The following is a 24,371-nucleotide window of genomic DNA, read 5'->3' on the forward strand; positions in this document are numbered from 1 at the left end:
GCATATTCCCAAACAACGAAGAACACATGGTGAATGAAGTACAAGATCTTTGTAAACTTCATTATGTTAGCGATGCTATGTTGAAATTAAGTCAAGTTTGTTATTAATGACAACACTTATTAAGATTATGTATGGCAACCGAGCTCATTGAATAGTCTACAGTGTTTTCCATGTAATTCAATAGCCGTTGAGCGTTACAGTTCCTACCAAGCATCCTAGTGGTTACCAAGTGAAGTAAGGTAGTATGAAGTCTAGTAGTTCAACTTGAGCAGTTTAGTGGTTACCAAGCTTTGCAATTTCCACAAAGCTAGTAGTTCATGTGAAGCAAAGATAGTGTCAACCGAGCTATGTGATGATTAATGCTTACCAAGTGTAGACATGGTAAACATGTAATTCAGTTTCTACCAAGTTACACAGTATCTACTGAGTCACCAATGCAGACCAAGCTTGAGACTACTATGAGATGATTAGTATGGACCAAGATTCTACTTCTATCAAATGCATGATGATATCGAGTAATGACAGTGGACGCTGAGTATTAGAACTTCACCAAGTCAGTCTTCAGAACCCGAGTATCTTCATTTGAGCTGACTTTGTAATATTGGTGTTAACTTGTATATTGGCTGACTTTGTAGTTTTGTAAATTGGATTGATATATATATCTATATATATATATATATTGGCTGACTTTGTAGTTTTGTAAATTGGATTGATATATATATATATATATATATATATATATATATATATATATATATATATATATATATATATATATATATATATATATATATATATATATATATATATATATATATATATATATATATTGTATCATATCCATATAGACATATAGATTAATGCATGTATACAAAATAAGTGAGAAGAATATGCGAATATGAATCAGTAGCAAAGTATATTGTAAGGCCATATTAGTAAAGGAGGAGCGGAGTCATATCTATCACATAAAGGTGATCAGTACTTCTAAGAATCTCTTTCAGAAAGTCAGTTGTAAGTCATAGATCCATTGTTTCATTCTAATAGGTGAACTAGTTTAAATCCTCTAACAAGGTGGACCTAGTAGTCCTAATTACTCCTAACAGGGTAGATAATCAAAAGTGATCATTGTAAGCCTTAACAGGCCAACTTTATGCTATAGTATTGAAGTATTGTGGGTATCATCCCCACCCTAGTTTTCCTTTCTATTTGGAAGGTTTCTAGGTCACCAAATCATTGTGTTCATGTGCCATGAATGTTTATGTTTTTCAGTTTCTCATGCATGCAATTAAATCTAATTTAATGATTTAATGGTTATTGGATTATTACCATTAAGATCAAAATTTGGTAAAGTTTTTGAGGTTACTAATTCACCCCTCCCCTCTTAGTAACCTAGCATAGTCTTGAATATTTCCAACATGCTAGTGGACACATATTATTTGTAATAGATGAACAATTTCAAATGCTAAATCAAGAAGGTCAAGGTATGAATCATCACTCTTATACATTAAAAAGACAACGTATTTCTTCAAAAGATAGTTTTTCATCTAGTATGCATAATGAATATAATCATACATGCTCACAACAACCAATATATCTATCTTATATTCTACCATCCCCATTATTCCCATCCTAGTCATATTCACTTACTCTATATCCTATACAACTTTTTCCATTATCTTTATTCCATTCATTTCATCCACAATCCACTACAACTTATTCACCAACGGAAATTATAATTCTTAATGAAACATTACATAATAACATGGATCAAACTACATATAATGATGAAATTTTACTAATCCTCTTAAATTCTCTTGCATGAAATTTGTGATATGGATAAAGAATGTGACTTTTTTAAAAAAGAAGTAGAAGAATATATTTATCAATTCAACAACCATCAATTAGTTCTTCTTATCTACTTAAATCACAAAATGTTGAGATGTTTTAGAAACATGAGGAACAAACCATTATGATTTCATCATTGAAAATATATCTATTTGTGTTGGAATTAATCATGCACTAAAAGGTGATCTATTGCATACCTTAATCATTAAAGTGTTGTGTGTGATACCAAATGATATCTTACAAGATCTATTCTTTTAAAATGTTTTAATAGTCAAACATCAAGATCTTGGAAGGCTTATTGCAAAATTGTGTATTACTTACATACTTATTAATTTGCATCCAACTAATTAAAGGGAATTAGAAGGATTTGAATGTATTAATGACCAAATAAAATATGTTACATATGGATAATTCATTCATTTAGCAAGAATTACTATATTAATATCTATATTTCTCATTGTTGGTTCTTGTACATCTTAAGATGATCATTCATTGATAATAGGTGCTCGATCAATTTCTTGATTCCCTAAATGATTTGAATGCATGTACTTTTGTAATGTGAAATTAAGGAGAAATTCAAATTTTTTTTGAAACCAACTAAAACTCAAGAAATTCTTAAATGTGCTTGCTTTATTTCATTCTTTAGATTATCCTAATGTTCTCATGACCTTGTAGCATGAAGTTAAGTTAGGGGGGAAAATCCCTCCAATTTTGTGGTTCTTGGCTGATTTACAATAAAACTCCATCAATTGTTTCATTGGACCTTCTAGTAAACCTCCACATGTGAGATCTCAACCATTCAAGGTATGTGTTCTTGTGTTGATCATCATTATATAAACAAGAATTTATTCATCCATTTTATTATTATCAATTTTTATAATTCTACTTATCATTCAAAAATTAAATGGTAGAGTTATTGAATGGATGATATTTTGTTACTATACTTGATATGCTTGGTCCTGAGAATATGGTTATAGGTCTCTTATTGTGGTGAGATAATATTAGTTGGTAGTGTTTCTTTGTGTGAGCATTAAGTAACACTCTATCTTGGCTTTCCCAAGCTATCTGGAACAGGGTGGTCTATAACTTGGCCTATGAGATTCATAAATATTTTAGAACTATTTTATAGAGCTACACATCTAGAGATAAATTGAAGAAACACATAAGGATTTTTTAGGATATTGTAGATCATCACATTCCTTCCAAGAGATGTGTTTCCATCTACCTCAAGTTTTATGAAAATATTGGAGACTAGAGTCGGTATTACACTCCATCACCTTGTCCTTGATAATGAAGGTGTTTATTTTATGCAATGAATATCTTCAAAAGCATTGAATAGTACAACTTTAAACTAGGTGATCATTTTTTGTTAGAATTGTTATCATTTTGAGTAATTCTTTTAGCCAAGTCTGCTAGTGTGTGTTCCAAAGTTCTACAAGAAGATTACATAATTAGTGGCATGAGATACATGGATCAAAATTATTTTTGTAAAAAGTGGTTAGGATGCTCAGGTTATTCTTGGTCATCATTTCTAGTTCATTAAACAATCCAATTTCAATGGTTCCTTTTGTAAAGTCATAACAGGAACTCATTTTTAGATGGTATAATTCTTCACCATCCATATTAGGGTTTATTTTTATTTTTTCATTCTATACAGTTACTCAAAAATGAAAAAGAAATTAAAAATATATTTTAGAAAAAAAAGAAAAAAAAGATCCAAAAATGAAAACCTTTGGGTGTTGTTGACTAGTTAATATCTGAACACTGGTTTCTAGCAAAGTTAACTACAAAATAAATTCTTAGTGGTGAAAACTATTTTTATAACACCATTAAGCAGTGAGTGGTTGAAAACCAGCTTTCTAGCAGTTACTTGTCATCATCAAAAAAATTTAAATGAAAAAAAAATGAAAAATGGAAAAAATGCAATAATTGGGTTAAGCTAATCATTTTTCAGGGAAACTCAGTTTCTTCTTTGGCTCTTTCCCTCTCAGTGCTTCTTGCATCTCCTATTACTTTATTGTGTGGTTGTGCTTCAGTTTCTGGTGATTGGTATTATTTTGATCACCTCCCTTAAGTGCTACACATTCATTCAAGATGCTATGGAAAAAAAATCAAGCTCCCTTCAGTGTGCTCTATATTTCTTCCTCTAGATGGCGATCCTTTATGAAATTATTGTTCCAATCAACATTTTCTATTCCTTCTTTTATCGTGTCTCATAGTTGTTGAGATCTTTTGGCTTCAAGACATTGGCATCTAGAAACATGCATGTTGGTAAAATAATCAATTTTATTTTCTATTTTTTGTCTCTTAACTTTATTTACATTTCTTATTATATTGATCATTATGAAACACCCATACATATCCTCTCCTTGTTTCCCATGGATGGTCAACCTCTTATACCCTCCATTATCCTTAATCATCCCATCATACTATCCATTATTTCTATCCTCTATAATCTCTTGTTTTGTCTCCCATTTTAAATAAGCTTGTGCATCATGAGATAAAATTTGAATGAACCCTCATGTATGTAATCTTTTGAATTATTATGCTATATATATATAACACAAAAAAATAATGGTAAACAAATTATGTCAGAATTCTTTTAGAATAATTGGGAGGGGGGGTGAATCAGTTATTTAAGGTCGAGCTATACAAATAAAACATTTCACAATTCAGTGAACCCATAAAACATTCTTATCCATGCATGCATTCATTGTGTATCAACTAAAACTTATATGTTACTATAAAATCAAATTTTAGAAATATAAAGCATGAAACACAACACATCCATCAGCACATGTGACACAATGATTTAACGTGGAAACCCAATTTGGAAAAAACCACCAGTAACATGCTACTCCTTTTTCACTCTTATGAAGTGATGCCCTGTTAAAGGCCAACCCTATTAAAGGTTACAATACACACTATTAAATGTGACCTAGTTAAGGGATTTTAGTCACCCTACTAAAAGTGAGCCTTGTTAGAGGATTTTAGGCCATTCACTTGGAATGCCACCCTGTTAAAGGATTTTCCAATGACTGTTAAGTCAACCATACTCGAAAGGATTTACCCTAGGCTGATACAATTGTTAAAAAGTAACAATAGAGCTTTGATCTAATACAACTTACAACCTTACTTGCAGATTACAAATCTCTATTTAGTCCTCAACTTTTCTTGGCTTCCATTCTTTGCAGCTCTGACAGCTTGTTCACCCTTCAAGCATTCATCCTCTTAAGCCTTCTTGCTCAGTATGCCATTGCAAACTTCTTCACTTGGGTCACTTGATGAAGAAAAACCACTTTCCTTATCCTTATTAGATTTTCATCTCAAACTCTCTAACTCCCTTTTTTTTGCTTCATGACCAAAAATTTCTATATAAAAGAAATTAAAACATTTTCCAGCTCATTATCCATCATCAAAATTAGGGTTTTCGATGGATTAGGTAGGATATAATGTATCTACCCCATATCTTGTTTTTTCTAAAAAATTCTCTTAGAATCCATTTGAATTTGCCTCCAAAATGGTTTACATAAGATTATGTGCCACCAACTGATCAATCTTATCTTCCTTTTGATTCACAAGTTCCAAGAAAACAAACTTGTTGGCTTTTATTTGGTGAATCTTTGATCTTTGACATAATGCAACAATTTAGCATTATCAATCTTCTGATGCTTGTTATATACTATGTTACTCGACATCAACTATAAAATCACTCGACATAAACTAGATTTTACTAGTGTTTAGCATCAACTAAAAAGTTACTCGACATCTACTAACTTGCTCAGCATCCACTATAACTTTCTTTCACTTGACTCCAACTAACTTTTTGCTCAGCTTGAACTAACTTTGCTCAACACCTACTATCCACTTGGTCAAGCTTGGCAAATGAACTTTGTTTTAACTTTATTCTTTTGAACTTTCTAAGTATAGCTGGTCATTTTGTAACCTCAAGTAGATCATCAATACATTATGTTATCACTATCTTAACTGATTCTTATACTTCATTGCATAATCATAACTCAACTTTTCCTCTAGGTACTTTTGTTACATCTTGTTGATCAAATCCTCCTCATCAATCAACTAAGTGATAGTACTTGAAACACACAGTCTTCTTCAAAAGTCTTTCTAATCAAATGATTTTTTCAATCAAATATCAAAAATATCCCTCTTTGGCATTGATGGCAAACCAAACTGATCAACCAAGTCAAATAAATGATGAACATCTTGTTCCATCAAACTGACTAGGTTGAAATAGTAAGACAATACCAAAAAGAAAACTTGTATTTGAAATTTCTCCCTCTAAGAAAAACTTCCATCTTTTGATTAGGTTACAAAATATAACTCCTTCTGAGTTCCTTCTATATCTTTTCTTTTTCATACTGAATTGATTAGCAGAATATCTCCCTCTTTTGTTCTGATCCTTCCTCTGATTGGTTTCTGCTTTCTCCCTCTTTCTTTCTTTTGATCTTCTGATCTTTTGATGATTTATTATCTCTATTGTTCCTCTTGCACTTGATTAGTTTAATGTACTTTCTCCCTCTTTGAAAATAGTACCAAAGACATATACTCAACACTTGGCATCTTTAATATATGTAGATATAGGCTTTCGCAAGTTCTTTAATGTTCTCCCTCTGTCACCTTGTTTGTGACTGATTTGTAGTTTCAGTTCTATGATTACTTTAGATAATTACTAAAGTAAGATCCACTGCATCAATTTGTATTAAATGAGTGTCAAATTTTTTGATGTAGGGCACTCCCTCTATCTTTTACATAGACTTTGATAGGGGTATCAACCCTAGTTTACCTCTTAGATACTCATGTGCATCCTTAGGAAATGCTTTTGTGAAGATATCAAAAATTTTCTACTTTGTATTAATATATTCCATCTTAACCTCTTTATCTTGAACTAATTCCCTTACATAATGATACTTTATTGCAATGTGCTTTGTCTTTGTATGCATCACAAGATTCTTTGATATATTGATGGCACTTGTATTATCACAATAAAGTGTCATTGGTTTTGTGATTTCTTCCTTCATTCCCTTAAGTAGCTATTTGATCCATACAATGTTTGTGAAGTTAATAGCAGCAACAACATACTCTGCTTCAACAATAGATTAGGAAGTACAACTTTGCTTCTTGCTAGTCCATGTAACAAGTCTTTTGCCTAAGAAAAATGCTCTTCCACTGGTGCTCTTTCTGTCATCAATATTTCTAGCCCAATCAACATCAGCATAGGCTCTTAGTTAAAACTTTTCATTCTTCATATAGTATAAACCAAACTCTTATGTTCCTTTCAATTATCTCATTATCCTTTTCATAGCCATCAAGTGATTCTCTCTAGGATTAGCAGAGAATTTTGCAACTATCCCCATAGCTAGTGCAATATCAGGTCTTCTATATACTACATATTGCAATTTTTCAATCATGGATCTATATAATGTTTGGTTTACCTCAGTTGAATCATCATTCTTCGATAGCTTGAGTGTTGTCCACATAGGTGTACTTACTAGTTTGGAATCCTCTAGTCCAAATTTCTTCAATATTTCTTTGACATATTTTGACTGAATGATAGAAACACCATATTTCATTTGATATATTTGTAGTCCCAAAAAGAATTTGATCTCACCAATCATTGACATTTCAAATTATTGCTTCATCTATTTGGAAAAATCCTTACACAAAGCATCTTGACCTCCAAATATGATATCATCAAGAATTATTTCAGATAACAATATACTTTTTTCCTTATTTGTCTTAATGTATAAAGCACTATTATCATCTGTCCTTTCAAATCCAATCTTCACAAGATAAGTATGAATTCTCTCATACCATGCTCTTGGTGCTTGTTTCAATCCATATAGGGCTTTGTGCAGCCTACATACCATGTTCTTATTATTTTTATTAGCAAAATCTTCTAGCTATTCTATGTAGACTTCTTCTTCTAATATGCCATTCAGAAATGCAAGCTTAACCTCCATCTGATAAAATTTGAAACCTTTGAATGCATCATAAGCAAGAAAAATTCTCACTCTTATTCTTGCAATAGGGGCAAATGTTTCACCATAGTCAATTTCTTCTTCTTGTACATACCCTTTGCAAACTAGTCTTGCTTTGTTCCTTATCACTTCACCATTCTCATCTACCTTGTTTCTGAATACCCATTTGGTGCCAATCACATTCTTGTCTTCTAGTCTTGGTACTAGACTCCAAGTTTTGTTCTTCTTTATCTACTAAATTTCTTCTTCCATATCCTTGTACCGTTCATCATCTTCCAATGCATCTTTTACTGTCTTAGGTTCCTTCATGCTTAGCAAACACGATTCACTTCTCAATATAGTTCTTGTCATTAGCCTTGCATCTTTATCTCCAATGATTTGATCTGCATGATGATGTCCTTTGACATATTTGGACAGTCGAGGCTCAGTTCTTGTAACTACATTTTGTCTCGCAGCTTCAATATCACTGGGTACATCTCTTTCACGTGTGTTAATCTCATAATTAGAATGTGCATTTTCTTCATTCTACAACTTAACATCTGAATGCAACTTAGCATTCATAGGTTGTCACTCATAAGTTATTGAGACTTTTTGTTGGCTTACAACTTGATTTGTAGCATCTTCTTCAATAGGCATTCCTTCATAAAAATATATAAATGATTTGTATTCTTTTGGTTCATTTGTAGGTTCAGCCTCATGTACTTGTATAAATTCATCAAAATTCACATTTGCACTTTCCAAAATTTTGTTTGTTTTAGTATTTAAACACTTATAAGCTTTACTTCTTGTGGAGTAACCAAGGAATATACCTTCTTCACTTTTTGCATCAAACTTTCCACTCCTAACATCTTTAAGAATATAGAATTTTCTTCCAAATACCTTAAAGTATTTCACATTAGGGGATATCCATACCATAATTCAAAAGATGTTGAATGAGTACCTTTCTTGACTTGCACATGGTTCAAGGTATATACAATAGTACTTACAACTTCTCTCTAGTATTTCAGAGAAACATTCTTCTCCATCATGAGTGTCCTAGCACAGTCCATTATAGACCTATTTCTTCTTTTAGCAATACCATTTTGCGGAGGGGTCCTAGGTGCAAATGTCTATCTTTTGATTCCTCTATCATTACAAAACATTTCAAACTCATTTGAAGTGAATTCTCCTCCTCTGTCTGATCGCAAACATTTCAAACTTTTACCTATTTCTTTTTCAACTCTTTCCAAGTACTACTTAAACATTTGAAAAGCATCACTTTTCTGTTTTAGAAACATGATTGTCATCACCCTGGAGTAATCATCAACAAATAGCATTATGTACTTATCTCTTTTGTAGATTTGCACTTCAATAGGTTCACACAAGTTAGTATAAACAATTTCAAGTATTTCCTTAGAGGTATAAGCTTTATTTTTAAAGCTTGACTTTTTCATCTTGCCTAGCTGACATTGTTTGAATATTGTATTATCTGGTTTCTTTAGCTTAGGAAAACCTCTAACTCTTTTCATGTTATTGATATTAATCAGATTATCAAAATTAACATGACATAATCTCTTGTGCCAAAGCCATACATCATTAAATTTTGCAATAGGACAAGTAGCATCTTCTATATCCAGATAGAACAAATTACTTCTAGCTTGATCACCTTTTTCAATCAAGTTTCCATTTGTGTCATATATCTTGGTAGATTTATTTTCAAACTCAACTTTGCATCCCAAATTGTTCAATTATGACATACTTAATAAGTTATAATTTAATCCTTCAACATAATAAGCATTGTCATATGAAATCTTGTCTGTGAGTTCGATAGACCCTCTTCCTTTTATCAAACATGGTGCATCATTACCAAACCTTACACTATTTCCATCATAACAAGTTAAGGTGACAAACTTACTTTTGTCTCCAGTCATGTGATGTGAGCATCCACTATCAATGATCCATTTGTCATTCTTGTTCACACAATTCATAAGTGCAGTTGCCTCATCCTCATCTGATTCATCCTTCATTGCAACATATACCACTTCATCATCATTTTCATCATAGTCATGTTTATTAGCAATTTAGCATGACTTCTTGCCTTTTTCTTTGTAGTCTCTTCCATCATCTTCTCTTCTATTGTTGTGCTTGTTTCCTTCTCTTTAGTTCTTCTTCTATGTACATCTTGTAACAATATGGCCAACTTCATTGTAATTGAAACAAATGATGGGTAACTTACCTTTGAACTTTCCTTTTCTTCTATGAAATCTTCTAGCTAACAATGCTTCCAATTGTTCAATGTCTTCCTCATCTGTGTTACTATCACTGGATCCATACTTTATCTTTCTTCTCTTCTTCTTTTGCTTTACCTCCTCAGAATCCTTCAATAACAATTTTTCTTTGAAATTTGATTCAATACTCGCTAGTTTGTAGTTGTCAAAATTAGATAGCTCAAAAGTAGTGAGTCTACAGGTACCAGACCTTCAAGGGTTAGATCATTTCTTGGTATACATCTTAAATCTTGGATTGTAGAAACTCTAATGGCATAAACATGCAATAATTTCCTCAAGACTTTGCTTAGCATATATAGTATCATCATCTATTTTACTAGTAGCACCTTTTATTTCACTAACAACTTCTTTTATCCTAGCAACATATTGAGCAATATTCTCACCTTCTTCCATTCTCATGTCATTAAACTTACCTTTGAGACTCTCTGACTTGGCTCTTTGAACATTTTTGTCTCCTCCATAGATGGTGTCTAGGGCATACCACATATTCTTTGCACTATTAAGGACTTTGATATCATCAAATTTGGTATAGCTTAGGGCAGAGACAATCTCCAACGTCGCCTGATTGTGTTCTTTCTTTTTCTTCAATAGTTAGGGCTCCTACTAGATCAACATGCTCTACTCAAATGCAAGATTGTGCATAATATCCAAGTCCTCCAAGGTGCATCTTCATCAAAATTTTCCATGCAAGAAATTTATCTCTATTGAGCTTGGGTACTTCTCTTTTTGACATCTTGATCTATGTGCTTCTAGTACCTTAAAACTAATCCTCTTAAGTAGATGGCTCTGATATCAATTGTTCAAATTTTTTTAGAATAACTGAGAGGGGCGATGAATCAATTATTCAAGGTCTAGATGTATAAATAAAACTTTTCACAATTCAATGAACCCATAGAATCCATGCATGCATTCATTGTGTATCAACTAAAACTTATATGTTACTATCAAATCAACTTGTAGAAATGTAAAGCATGAAACACAACACATCTATCATCACATTTGACACAATGATTTAATGTGGAAACTCAATTTGGGAAAAACCACTAGTAACATGCTACCTCTTTTTCACTCTTTTGAAGTGATGCCTTGTTAAAGGCCAACCTTGTTGAAGGTTACAATACACACTGCTAAATGTGACCTATTTAAGGGATTTCAATCACCCTACTAAAAGTGATCCTTGTTAGAGGACTTTAGGCTATTTACTTGGAATGCCACCTTGTTAAAGGATTTTCCAATGACTATTAATTCAACCTTACTACAAAGGATTTACCCTGGGCTGATACAATTGTTAGAAAGTAATAGTACAGATTTGATTTGATACAACTTACAACCTTACTTGCAGATTACAAATCTCTATTTAGTCCTCAACTCTACTTGGCTTCCATTCTTTGTAGCTCTAACAGCTTGTTTACCCTTCAAGTATTCATCCTCTTAAGCCTTCTTTCTTAGTACATCATTGTAGACTTCTTCACTTGGGTCACTTGATGAAGAAAAACCCCTTTCCTTCTTATCATATTTTTGCATCAAACTCTCTAACTCCCTTTTTTTTGCTTCATGACCAAACATTCCTATATATGGGAAATTAGAACATTTTTTCACTCATTATCCATCATCAAAATTAGGTTTTTGACAGATTAGGTAGGATACAATGTATCTACCCCATATGTTGTCTTCTCTAGAAACTTCTCTTAGAATCCATTTGAATTTGCCTCTAAAATGGTTTCCATAAGATTCTATGCCACCAGCTCATCAATCTTATCTTTCTCCTGATTCACAAGTTCTAAGAAAATGAACTTGTTAGCTTTTATTTGGTGAATATTTGATCTTTTTCATAATGTAGTAGCTCAACATTATCAGTCTTTTGATGCTTGACACATACTACATTAGTCGGCATCAACTATAAAATCACTCGGCATCAACTAGATTTTACTGGTGCTTGACATCAACTAAAAAGTTACTCAACATCTACTAACTTGCTTAGCATCAGCTAGAATTTTCTTTCACTCAGCTCCAAATACCTTTTTGCTCGGAACCTACTATCTACTTGGTCAAGCTTGGAAAATGAACTTTATTTAACTTTATTCTTCTGAACTTTCTAAGTGTAACCAGTCATTTTGTAACCTCAAGTAGATCATCAATACATTATGTTATCATTGTCTTAACTAATTCTTGTACTTCATTACATAATCATAACTCAACCTTTCCTCTAGGTACTTTTGTTACATCTTGTTGATCAAATCCTCCTCATCAATCAACTAAGTGATAGTACTTGAAACATATAAGCAATTGTCTTACCAACAAATAGCAAGTTTGACATCAGTGACAAAAAAATGATTGAAACACACAGTCTTCTTCAACAATCTTTCTAATCAAATCATCTTTTCAATCAAATATCAACAAATTAAAAGAGGTAGAAATTGGAAAAACAAGAAAGCTTTTCATATGAAGCAAAGAAAGAAATATGTGTTTATACATGAATTATCATGGTTTAGGGTGGAGATGAAGCCATAAATCCAAAGTGATTCTACTTCAAACCAAAGACCTCTTGATAATATTGATTGCATGAGAATGTGCAATATGTTAATCTTGGGGGAATGATGTGAGCTATTTATGACCTAAATTATTCCAAATTTTATCCTTTACATAAGCATTCATACTCACTTCCATATTTTATTTCCATTCCATTTCATCCCAATTTACTATTTTATGTTGCATGTGATTTAATATATATAAGTAGTATTTAATATGATTTTGGGATTAAATTATGTAAATTATTTATTGATTATTTCTACTAATAAAAATTAATTTATGTCATGGCATATATAGCTTGCAACATTATGATTCATGGGTGCAAATCTTCATGTTATAGTCTAGAATTCTACAAAATTTCATGTCGCCTTTTAGATAGGGCATGCCACTTGCTAGACTTCTTGTCACCTAATAGACTTCCTATAACCTATCATATATGACTATGGTTTCTTGACACCTATTTTATAGCTACACATGATTGGTTGATTCATAATTTGATTTCTATAAACCATTTTAAACTCGTGGATGAAAAGTCAAAAGGGGTTTTATTTGGTAAAATTTTATTGGGGAGGTTCAAACATACAACCTCCCTCATGCTATTTTATGCTTTTACTTCTTAACCATGCATGGTTTTTAGTAACAAAATAATGCCTTTTCATAGTTAAACAAAACCACCTCTCATAAAAAGACAAAAGGAAGTTGGATGGTTTGAACCAGCAACCTCCTATTTGTAAGGAATGTCTTCCAACCATTGTGCTATGCATGATTTTTGGACTAGTAATGTATGCATGATTTGATAGTTGGGAATGTCGAGAATAGAGAATTAAGTTCTCTTACATATTGTAATATGAATTGTTTAAAGGGGGAGAAGTATGTAAGAAATAATTAATATAAAATATTTAGACCTTTCTATGTGATTTTTCTATAGTAAATTATTCCGCAACTTGTCATATTCTTGGATGAATGAAATAATATTATTCTTATCAATGCAATGTAGAGGAGCATTTATTTTCATCACTAGGTGTATTGAGGAGGCAAGATCCACTTCTCAAAATGACTAGTCATTTAGTTTAGAGTGTTTGTGTGTTTTAATTTCTTTGTATGTTATTATTTTAATTTAGTTTTGTACATATACATATTATGTTAGTATATACATTTTAATTTATGTAATTATAAATGGTTACCTTTAATTCATGCTTGCTTTATATTTGATTTTTGTGTTTTTTCGTTTATTTCTTTCAATATTAAATTATAGATTAAATTTTCATGCTTTACAATGCTTTTAGATTTGTAGAATAGTTTTAGCTTAGCTCTAGTCACTAGGAAGTGATAGTTCCTATCACCAGTTCTATTTTGGTTGTTATAGGTTTCAGCTTAGCTTTTGTTGCTAGGAAGTGATAGTTCCTATCACTAATTTTGGTTTGGTTTTTTGTAGGTTTCCTTCCACATACTTTAGTTGCATCCATCCCCACTTGGCATGTTATCTTCATCCCTTTCACAAATAACCACTATACCTTTCATGATTTTATGAGATTGGATTGAGATTTAGATGCAAGATGAACTAGCTCATTATTTTATCAATTATCCTCCATATTTCAGCCACAGTTTGTCCCTGTTGTTAGGATTAACCATAGATGTAAATAATAGTTACATGCAATTATAACCAATATCAAAAAAAAAAAATTGCACAAAAGAGAATGCAAGACACAAGGATTTAATGTGGTTCACCCAATCCCTAGGCTATGTCCACCAATAGTAAGTCCAATATTATTATTATCTACAATCTACAATCCCTTACATCTCAATACCATTGCAAGAAGCTATAATATCACCATACATTATGTAATCCCTAACCCTAATCCATTTATACAATCTTTTTTTTGCTTACAAAATTAGGTCCATAATGAGTCATCTAATAGAAAAATAATAGCTGACATCTTTTACAATAGTGAGTGATTTTTGGCTTCAAGGGTATTGCTCCTTGACCCCACCCTATATTGTGATAGGGGGCACATTATTGGAATACTTTAGAATAACTAAGAGGAGGGGTGAAATAGTTATCCAAGGTCCAAATGTATAAGAAAAATTCACAGCTTAGTGAACCCATAAAACATTTATCTTCATGCATGCATCCATAAGATTATGCAATCACTCGAAACTTGTAAGTTGTTGTTAAATCAGCTTGCATAAATGTAAACATGAAACATAAAAAATTCATCAACACACTTGAGACAATTATTTATGTGGAAAGCCAATTTGGGAAAAACCACCAGTAACATGCTACTCTTTTTCACTCTTCTAAAGTGATGCCCTATGAAAGGCCAACCTTGTTAAAGGTTACAATACAAACTATTAAATGTGACCCTGTTAAAGGATTTCAATCACCCTATTAGGAGTGAGCCTTGTTAGAGGACTTTAGACCATCCACTTGGAATTTCACTTGCTTAAAGGATTTACAAATGCCTATTAGGTCAACCTTAATCCAAAGGATTTACCCTAGACTGATACAATAATTAGAGAGTAATAGTAAGGCTTGATCTGATAACAACTTACAACTCCATTTGCATATTATAGATCTCTATTTACATCCTCTATTCTACTTGGCCTTCACTCATTGCAGCTCTAATAGCTTGTTCACCCTTCAAGGATTCATATCCTTAAGCCTTCTTGCTTAACATGCCAATGTAGACTCTTCTCTTAGGTCACTTGATGAAGAAAAACCCTTGACTCCTTGTCTTCCTTAGGTTCTTGCACATGACGACCTTTTCTTCTGACCAGCCATTCCTATAAATAGGAAATTAAGATCTTTTTGCCGCTCATTCTCCATCATCCAATTTAGGGTTAGGATAGATTAGGTAGGATATAATGAATCTACCCCATTTTCCATATCTCTTCTAGAAACTTCTCCTTGAATCCTCTTTGAATTCACCTAAAAAAGGTTTACCTTGAATTTTGTGTTTCCATCTCATTAATCTTATCTTCCACCTAATTTACATAATCACAAGAAACAAAATAGTGGGCTCAGATATATCAAATTCATGATCTTTTAAATAATGCAGCCATTTAGTATTATCTAGCTTCTAATGCTCGACATATACTGCATTACTCAACATCCTTTATAAAATCACTTCACATGAACTAAAGTTTACTGGTGCTCGACATCAACTAAACTTTACTCAACATTGACTGTTCTGCTTGGCATACACAAGAATAGGCTTTTACTCAGCTCTAACTAATTTTATGCTCAGCTTGCATTGACTTTGATTAGCACCTATTGTCCAGTTTGTCAAGCTTGGCAGACAAACTTTGTGTAACTTGTTCTTCTAAACTTTCTTAGGGTAACCAAACTTTGTAACCTTAAGTAGATTATGAATACATCATTTCATTACTATCTTAAATTATTCTTATACTTATTAATATAAGTATAACTCAACCTTTCCTCTAGGTGCTATTGTTACATCTTTTGATCAAATCCTCTTCATCAATTAAATAAGTGACAGTACTTAAATCATATAAGCAACTATCTTAACAAAAAATAGTAGGTTCAACATCAGTTATAAAATAATGATTGAAACATATTGATCATGCTTGTATATTCTCAACAATCTCCCTCTTTGGCATTGATGGCAAACCAAACTAACTAGGTTAAAATAGTAATACAATACCAAAAAGAAAATGATTCCTTATATTGAAATCTCTCCCTCTATCAACAACTTTCATCTTCTGAATAGGTTACAAAAATCTTCCTTGTAACTCCCTCAAAATTCTTGTATCTCCCTCTAAGATCAATAAAACTCTCCCTCTTTGACAATAATGCCAAAGACTTGGCATCTTAACATGTAGATATAGGCTTCTTTAGTTCCTTTATTTTTTCCCTCTATCACCTTGCTTGTGAATAATTTGAAGTTTTAGTTCTTTGATTACTTTAGGTAGCTCCTAAAGTAAGATCCTTTGCATCAATGTGTAACATATGAAAAGGCACTCCTCTTGTTACTTAGATAGCCTTTGATGGGGGTATCACCCCTATTTTACCTCTTAAATACTAATGAGCATCCTTAGATAATGCATTCGTGAAGATATTAGCAATTTTCTCTTTTGTGTTAACATATTCCATCTTCACCTTTTTATTTTGAACTAATTCTCTCAAGAAATGATACATGATTGCAATGTGTTTACTCTTTGTGTGCATCACATGATTCTTTGATATGTTTATGGCATTTTTATTCTCACAATAAAGTATCATTGGTTTTGTGATCTTTTCCTTCATACCTTTGAGTAACTATTTGATCCATTCAATGTTTGTACAATTTATGGCAGCAACAACATATTCAACTTCAACTGTAGATTGTGAAGTGTGGTTTTGTTTCTTGCTAGTCCATGTGACCAACCTCTTGCCTATGAAAAATGCTCCTCCACTGGTGCTTTCTGTCATCAATGTTTCCAGCCCAATTAACATCAGTGTAGGCTCTTAATTCAAATTTTTCATTTTTCTTATTGTATAGACCATACACCTCTGTTCCTTTTAGATATCTCATTATTCTATTTACAATCATCAAGTGATTCTCCTTAGGATTAGCAGAAAATCTTGTAACTATCCCTATAGATAATGCAATGTTAGGTTTGCTATTGTAATTTTCCAATCATAGACCTGTACAATGTTTTATTTACCTCAGCTGAGTCATCATTCTTTGACAACTTGTGTCTTGTCACCATAGGTGTACTTACTAGTTTGGAATCCTCCAATCAAAATCTTTCAATATTTTCTTGACATACTTTGATTGAGTGATGTATATACCATATTTCATCTAATATACTTGCAAACCCACAAAGAATTTGATCTCTCCAAACATAGACATTTCAAATTCTTGCCTCATTTGATTTGCCAAATTCTTACATAAAGCATCTTGACCTCCAAATATGATATCATCAAAAAAAAAAATAGATAACAAAATACCCTTTTCTTTTTTTATCTTCATGTACATATTGTTGTTATCATCAGTACTCTCAAATCCAATCTTCACAAGATAATTATGAAGTCTCTCATACCATGCTCTTAGTGCTTGTTTCAAACCATATATAGCTTTGTGTAATCTACATACCACGTTCTTATTGTTAACATCAAAAAATCTTGATGGTTGTTCTATGTAAACTTCTTCCTCTAATATGCCATTAAAATGCATATTTAACATCCATTTGATAAACTTTGAAAATTTTGTATGCAGAATAAGAAAGTAATGTTCTTACTCCTTCCAATCTAGCAATAGGGGAAAATGTCTTTCCATAGTCAATTCCTTCCTCTTGGGCATATCCTTGTAAACTAATCTTGCCTTGTTCCTTGTGACTTCACCATTTTCATATAGCTTGTTTCTGAATACCTATTTGGTGCCAATCACATTTTATCTTCTAGTCTCGGAACTAGAGTCCATATTTTGTTTTTCTCAATTTGTCCAATCTCTTCTTCCATGGCTTTACTCTAGTCCACATCTTCTAAAGAATCTCTCACTGATTTGGGTTCCTTCATGCTCAAAAAATATGTGTCATTTTTGAATCTATTTCTTATCATTAGCCTAGCATCTTTATCTCCAATAATTTGTGTAGCAGGATGATGTATCTTAACATATTTGGACAATCTTGGTTCAACTCTAGTTTCCTCATTTTATCTTTCAGCTTTAGAGTCACTGTGTACACCTCTATTAGGTAGTTTAACATCTCTTTCATGTATACTAATCTTAGAATCAGAATGTCCATCAACTTTATTCTATAACTTGGCATCTGAATGTAGCTCAGTTCTTGAATGTAACTTGACATTCATAGTATGTGACAGAGTAGTCACTAAAATTTGTTGCTGGTTTGTAGCTTGATTTGCAGCTTCTTCTTTAGTAGGCATACCTCCATAAAAGTATACAAATGATTTATATTCTTCTTGTTGCAAGCTAGAGTTGTTGTTGCACCAAAAGATTGACCTATTAATGCTTGATACAACCACTAGACTTATAGAACATAGGAGGTGGTTAAACCATGTCACAAATCTTAAAGGGGAATGCTAGCAATTAGTCCAACAATTTCCCCCTCAGCATTACTCAAGGAGATTCAAACCTATGACCAACCTCTGATACCACTTGTTACAAGATAGAGTTGTTGTCACACCAAAAGATTGACCTGCTAATGCTCAATACAACCACTAGACTTATAGAACATAGGAGGCAGTTAAGCCATGTCATGAATCTCGAAGGGGAAGGTTGGTGCTTAGTCCAACACTTCTGGTTCTTTCATTAGTTTAGCCTCATGTACCTCTATATATTCATCAAAATTAACATTTGCACTTTCCAAAACTTTGTTAGTGTTAGTATTTAAACACTTATAAGCTTTACTTCTTATGGAGTATCCTAAGAATATACCTTCTTGACTCTTTGCATCTAGTTTACCGTTCTTGAAATCTTTAATAATGTAACACTTGCTTCCAAATACCTTAAAATATTTTACATTGGGTGAGTATCCATACCATAGTTCAAAAGGTGTTGAATGAGTAGCTTTCTTTCCTTGTACATGGTTCAAGGTATAGACAACTATACTTACAACTTCTCTCCAATATTTCAAAGAAAATTTTTTCTCCATCATGAGTGTTCTATCACAATCCATTATAGATCGATTCCTTCTTTCCGATATTCCATTTTTGTGGAGGGGTTCTAGGTGCAAATGTTTCTCTTTTGATTCCTCTGTCATTACAGAACATCTCAAACTCATGTGATGTAAATTCTCCTCCTCTGTCAGATCTCAAACACTTCATATTTTTACCTGTTTCCTTCTCAACTCTTGCTAAGTACCACTTAAACATTTGGAAAGCATCAGATTTTTGTTTTAGAAACATAACTATAATCATTCTAAAATAGTCATCAACAAACAACATAATGTACGCATCTCATTTGTATCTTTGCACACCAATTAGTCCACACAAGTTAGTATGAACAATCTCTAGTATTCATTTAGAGGCATGAACTTTACTTTTAAAACTTGACTTTTTCATTTTGCCTAACTGACATTGTTTGCACATTACATTATCAGGCTTTTTCAACTTAGGCAAACCTCTAACTTTTCTCATGTTACTGATATTGACTAGGTTATCAAAATTGACATGACATAACCTTTTGTGCTACAACCACACATCATCAAATTTTACAACTAGACAAGTAGCATCCTTTATATCAAGATAGAATAGATTACTCCTAGTTTGATCACCCTTTCCAATTAGTTTTCCATTTGTGTTATATATCTTAGCAATCTTGTTTTCAAACTCAACCTTACATCCCAAATTATTCAATTGTGACACACTCAAAAAATTATAATTAAGTCCTTCAACATAGTAAGAATTTTCACATAAAATCTTATTTGTGAGCTTGATAAAACCTTTTCCTTTTATCAAACATGGTGCATCATTACCAAATCTTACACTATTTCCATCATAACAATTCAGGGTAATGAACTTACTTTTGTCTCCAGTCATGTGATGTGAACAACCACTATCAATGATCCATCTGTCATTCTTGTTCACACAACTCACAAGTGTAGTTGCTTCATCTTCATTAGATTTTTCCTTCATTGCAATATACACCACTTCATCATCATGTTTATTAGATTCATCTTTTTTTTACTCTTCAGCAATGTAGCATGACTTTTTTCCTTTGTCTTTGTAGTCCTTGCTATCTTCATCTCTTCTACTCTTGTATTTGTCACCACCTCTATAGTTCTTCTTCTTCTTTGGACATCTAGCAGCAATATGACCAACCTCATTGCAATTGAAACAAATGATAGGTAATTTACCTTTGAACTTTCCTTTACCCATATGGAATCTTCTTGCCAGTAGTGCTTTAAGCTATTCTACATCCTCCTCATCTATATCACCATCACTAGAAAAATACTTCTTCTTCTTCTTCTTCTTCTCATCAGGTTCCTTCAATGATACCTTATCTTTGAAAGCAAATTCAATATTTTCAGGTTTGTAATTATCAAAGTTAGATAGCTCAAAAGTAGTCAGTCTACCTACCAGACCTTCAAGTGATAGATCATTCCCTGGTATACATCTCAATTCTTGAATTACAAAAAATCTAATAGAATATACATGAAATAGTGTCCTTAAAACTTTGCTTAACACAATATCATCATCTATTTTACTAGTAGCTCCTCTTATTGCATTAACAACTTCTTTTATCCTAGTAATATGTTGAGCAATGTTTTCATCTTCTTCCATTCTCATATCATCAAACTTAACTCTGAGACTTTCAACTATGGCTCTTAGAACATTTGTATCTCCTCCATAGATAGTGGTTAGGGCACCCCACCTTTTCTTTGCACTATCAAGACCTTTGATATCATCAAATTTGGCATAGCTTAGGGTAGAGGCAATCTCCAACATTGCCTGATTGCATTCTTTCTTCTTTTTCATATCCTCAATAGTTAGGGCTCCAATAGGATTAACATGGTCAGTGGTAATGGTAGATTGTGCATGATCTCCAAGTCCTTCAAGGTGTAGCTTCATCAAACTTTTTCATGTAGGAAAGTTATCTCTATTAAGCCTGGGTACTTCTCTTTTTGACATCTTGATATGTGTGCTTCTAGTACTTTCAAACTAGTCCTCTTAAGTAGATGGCTCTAATACCAATTGTTGGAATACTTTAGAATAACTAAGAGGGGGGGTAAATTAGTTATCCAAGGTCAAGATGTATAAAAACTTTTCACAACTTTTTAAACCCCTAAAACATTTATCTTCATGCATGCATCCATAAGATTATGCAATCACTTAAAACTTGTAGGTTGTTATTAAATTAGCTTGCAAAAATGTAAACATAAAACATAATAGATTCATCAACACACTTGACACAATGATTTACATGGAAACCCAATTTGGGAAAATCCACCAATAACATGCTACTCTTCTTCACTCTTCTGAAGTGATTCTCTATGAAAGGCCAACCCTATTAAATGTTTTCAATCACCCTATTAGGAGTGAGCCTTTTTAGAGGACTTTAGACCATTCACTTGGAATGTCACCCAGTTAAAGGATTTATAAATGATTGTTAGGTCAACCTTAATCCAAAGGATTTACCCTAGATTGATACAATTATTAGAGAGTAACAATAAGGATTGATCTAATAACAACTTACAACTCCATTTGTAGATTATAGATCTTCATTTCAATCCTCCATTCTACTTGGCCTTCGCTCATTGTAGCTCTGATAGCTTATTCACCCTTCAAGCATTCATATCATTAAGCCTTCTTGCTTAACATGCCAATGTAGACTCTTCACTTTGGTCACTTGATGAAGCAAAACCCTTGACTCCTTGTCTTCCTTAGGTTCTCACACATGAAAACCTTTGCTTCTGACCAACCATTCCTATAAATAGGAAATTAAGATCTTTTTTCCACTCATTCTCCATCATCCAATTTAGGATTAGGATAGATTAAGTAGGATACAATGAATCTATCTCATATTCCATATCTCTTCTAGAAACTTTTCCTTGAATCCTCTTTGAATTTGCCTAAAAAATAGTTTACCTTGAATTCTATGCCTCTAGCTCATCAATCTTATCTTTCACTTGATTCACATAATCCAAGAAAACAAATTGATTGGCTTAGATCCATCGAATTCACAATCTTTTAAATAATGCAGCCACTCGACATTATCTAGCTTCTAGTGTTCAGCACATACTGCGTTGCTTGGCACCATCAGTAAAATTACTTGGCATGAACTAAAGTTTACTAGTGTTGGGCATCAACTAAACTTTACTTGGCATCCATTGTTCTACTCGACATACACTAGAATAGGCTTTTACTTAGCTCCAACTGGTTTTCTGCTCGACTTGCATTGACTTTTCTTGGCATCTACTATCCACTCGGTCAAGCTTGGTAGAAAAACTTTGTGTAACTTCTTCTTCTAAAAAAATTTAGTGTAACCAACCTTTGAAACCTTAAGTAGATTATCAATACATCATTTTATCACTGTCTTAACCAATTCTTGTACTTCTTTACATAAGCATAACTCAACCTTTCTTCTAGGTGTTGTTGTTACATCTTTTGATCAAATCCTCTTCATCAATCAAATAAATGATAGTATTAAATCATATAAGCATTTGACTTACCAACAAATAGTAGGTTTGACATTAGTGACAAAACAATGATTGAAACATATTGATCATACTTGTATATTCTCAACAATCTCCTTCTTTGTACTATTTTCAATCTATTTTCAACAAGCACCTAGGGTGCTTTCCCAAGACTCCACAAGAGGTGTTTCCCCTTGACCCCATCTTTGAGGCACTTCCCCCAAACCCCCATAGAAATAATCTAAGGGAAAACCATGCCATATAAACTATCAAGTCTAATTAGGCTCCACATTACAACAATATCCCAATTGGAAACTGATCAGATTCCACAATAATAACCTCCCATTTGGAGAATGGTCATAGCACTAATAAACTTGTTGCTCCCACTAGAATATAAAACCACCCTAGACTCTATTGTTCTTTTATTTTGTTCAATCTAGAAGACCAACCAAAGATGAAGAGGATTTTAGCTTCTCCCCTATGACTACCTTTGTAAACATATTTGTTGGATTATCATCTATATGTATCTTCTCCATCTTTCAGTGGCCATCATCTAAAACTAATCGAATAAAATGGTATTGCAAGTGTATGTTTTTTGTCTTTGAATGCAAAGGAGAATTCACAAGATGAATGACACTCTATTCATCTATAAAAAAATAGCTATCCCTCTATGGGTGTCTCAACTCTTTCATGAGGAAATGAAGCCATATCATCTCCTTCGTCACCTCTATAGCATCAACATACTCTACCTATGTAGTGAATAAAGCATTCACCTTCTATAACCAAGAAACCTAGCTCACTGTTGCCCCACCAATAGTAAATACATAACTTGTAGTACTATTCCTAGTATCAATATCCCCTACCAAATCTAATTCAACATAGCCTTTAAATCAGTAGTAGAGACCTCAAAATGTAAACACTTATTGGATGATCCTCTCAAATATCTGAGAATCCATTTAACTGCACTCTAATGCATATACAAGATCTGGCCTCCTACATACCATAACATACATTAAGATCCCTCCAATTGAAGCATAAGGTACCTAGGACATCTTATCCCCCTCTTCTTTTTTCTTTGGACACATCTCCTTAGTAAACTTGAAATGACTAGGTAAAGGTGTGCTAATAGCTTTAGCATTCTCCATAGAGAAATGTTGCAACACCTTCTCAATATAATCAGCCTGAGATAATGCCAATTTTTGTTCTTCCTATCTTTGCAAATTTTCATGCCAAGGATTTGTTTTGCTGCCCCTAAATCCTTTATAGAAAATGAATGTCCTAACTTTTCTTTTAACCCCTTAATGTGATCCATGTTAGACCTAGCTACAAGCATATCATCAACATATAAACATAAAATAATGTAGGTGTCATCCTCTAACCTCTTAAAACACAATGATTAGAATGATATTGAGTGTAACCATGCTCATGCATAAAATTGTCAAATTTAAGATACCATTGCCAAGGTTTTTTCTTCAAGCCATATAAACTTTTCTTTAATCTGCACACTAAATTTTCGTTACCTTGGACTTCAAATACTTGTGGTTGTGCCATATATATCTCTTCATCCAAATCACCATGAAGAAAGACTATTTTAACATCAAGCTACTTGAGATGTAAATCTTCAATAGCCACA

This window comes from Cupressus sempervirens, chromosome 11 (assembly GCF_028749045.1).
Source record: "Cupressus sempervirens isolate cs-2001-9-10 chromosome 11, ASM2874904v1, whole genome shotgun sequence".
Classification (NCBI taxonomy): domain Eukaryota; kingdom Viridiplantae; phylum Streptophyta; class Pinopsida; order Cupressales; family Cupressaceae; genus Cupressus; species Cupressus sempervirens.